The sequence below is a fragment of the Poecilia mexicana genome, unplaced genomic scaffold, assembly GCF_051168715.1.
Source record: "Poecilia mexicana isolate PSO_F unplaced genomic scaffold, ASM5116871v1 scaffold_22, whole genome shotgun sequence".
Taxonomy (NCBI): domain Eukaryota; kingdom Metazoa; phylum Chordata; class Actinopteri; order Cyprinodontiformes; family Poeciliidae; genus Poecilia; species Poecilia mexicana.
Genome location: NW_028263391.1, coordinates 19,481,589 through 19,483,875, shown reverse-complemented (window position 1 = coordinate 19,483,875; position 2,287 = coordinate 19,481,589). Strand labels below are relative to the sequence as shown.

The following is a 2,287-nucleotide window of genomic DNA, read 5'->3' as shown; positions in this document are numbered from 1 at the left end:
TTCCCATCTGCAGAAAAATCTGCGCTAATTCATCAGTCAGTTGGATCTGTCTGGTCCAAACAGATCAACTGAACTCTGAGTGTTTTACCCTGTGCGGTCCGGTGTGCGCTTCTACCAGGATTTATTTTTTATTTTTTATTTTTGTGTGGTTTCGCTTCTCCGAAACGGACAGATGTTACGTCTGCAGCTCCTCCAGAGCGCCGCTCTCCTTGGTAAGGTGCACCAAGAAGGCTCCATTTGTTAAATCCGCTGGATGAGTTACTTCCAGCGGTTTCTTTCTAATTCCGCAGTGGTTGAGCAGCGGACTTCGCATGTTACAGTCTATTTAACTTTGGCATCGTCATTTATTTCCTCAAGATAAATGCAACATTCTCTTTAGTTTTCTCTGGTCTGTAATGGAGACTTGAATTTAATGTGCCATTTCAACAAAAGGTTTGTAATGCACTCCCTAGCCATTTTTTATTTGTAAGTATTGATTTTATGGACTGAACAGACAGAAACAGTTACCATTATACATTTTGAAGTGTTGATTTTATTTTTGAACCATTTTTAATTTTGAAGTGTTGATTTTATTTTTGAACCATTGTTTAATTGTAAAGTGTTGATTTTATTTTTGAACCCTTATTTATTTTGAAGTGGTGATTTTATTTTTGAAACCTTTTTAATTTTGAAGTGTAGATTTTATTTTTGAAACCTTATTTATTGTAAAGTGTTGATTTTATTTTTGAAACCTTATTGATTGTGAAGTGGTAGTTTTATTTTTGAACCCTTATTTATTTTGAAGTGTTGATTGTCTGAAAGACCTTACGTGCATGAATTGCCCCATATGGGGTTTGAACCGATGACCTCAGCATTACCAGCACGGTGCTCTAACCTGCTGAGCTAACTCACCTACCTTACAAACTGTTGAGTTTCCATGGATTTACGAAGAACTTACATGATCTTACCACATTGAAGATTTGATAAAAGTGCTTATATTCTAATGTTTTCCAAAACAACATACATAATATTTTATTTTCCAGAGATTTTGTATTTTTAAGTGTTGATATTATTTTTGAACCATTTTTAATTTTCAAGTGTTGATTGTATTTCACAGATATTTTTTATTTTAATATGTTAATTTTATTTTTGAACCATCTTTTATTTGTAAGTACTGATTTTATTTTATAGTCATTTAGCCAAGTCTCTGTAGAACCATTTGTCTCTGCTAATGGCATCTTCAATACAATTTTTTGATTTCAGGCTTAGTTTATGGACTTTAATGTTAAATCAGGCACAATTATAAGTCTGACAGTTTGTTCACCAAGTTACTGTGCTCTCTGAGAGGATCTGTGGTATAAGTATTTGACATTGTTCCATGTCCATCGTTGACATCAGTCTCTAACAAAATGTGGATCATCTACCAGGAACACTGCAAAGAGCATGAGTTTCTGTAGTGTAGTGGTTATCAGGTTGGCTTTACATGCTAAAGGTCTCTGGTTCGAAACCAGACAGAAACAGATTTAGTTTGTTCTATACATCACAGGTGTTTACTAAAGGTCAACAAGGGTTCTGTGGTGTCATGGTCTGTACTCTGAATCCAGGCATCTGAGTGCAAGCCTCAGTTGAAATTTTCATGTTGCATCTCACATCATCAGCGCTGGAACCTCAAACTGAAACGAAGCAGAGAAGTTCAGTTCCTGTAGTGTAGTGGTTATCACATTTGCTTTTCAAGCAAAAGGTCTCTGGTTCGAAACCAGACAGAAATGGTTTTTGTAGGTTATGCATCTCTTGGGGTGCAGTGAGACAACAAGAGCCTTCCTCTTTTGTGATGGTTCAATGTCGGCTTCTTTGAAATCGAAGCTACTTTACTTCAATTACCAATTGGCAGTTCTATGGCGTAATGCACATGTGTCAAACTCGTAGCCCCCCAGCATTTTATAGGCCATGGAAACTCAAATGCAATATTTAAAACTTCAATACATAAAATCTGTTATTTAACAATATGAGGTGGTGTTTAATTTATTTTTAACATTGTATTTTTTATACATTTATGCTACGGGTGCCCAAGTCTAGTTTTCCAGAGCTACCATCTGCAACTTTAGATGGATTCCTTCTCTAACACACCTGGACCATTGACTCATTATAAGCCTTTACAGAACTGAATGAGGGAAGTCAACCTTTTGTCTGGGGTGTGTTTTAGCAGGGATGCACTCCTGATCTGTACCGTCAATGTAGCCCGTTGAGGGGGGCCAATATGCTGAAGTGGCCCTCAGTGAAATTGAGTTTGACACCCCTGCACTAGAGC

At 36.8% G+C, this 2,287-nt stretch overlaps 1 non-coding gene across 1 annotated transcript; it reads left to right on the top strand.

The window, feature by feature from the left end:
- The first annotated feature begins 1,675 nt into the window (after positions 1-1,675).
- trnae-uuc (transfer RNA glutamic acid (anticodon UUC)) lies at positions 1,676-1,748 on the top strand. The gene has a single exon. It is a non-coding gene; the product is annotated as a tRNA-Glu (tRNA).
- The last annotated feature ends 539 nt before the right edge of the window (positions 1,749-2,287 follow it).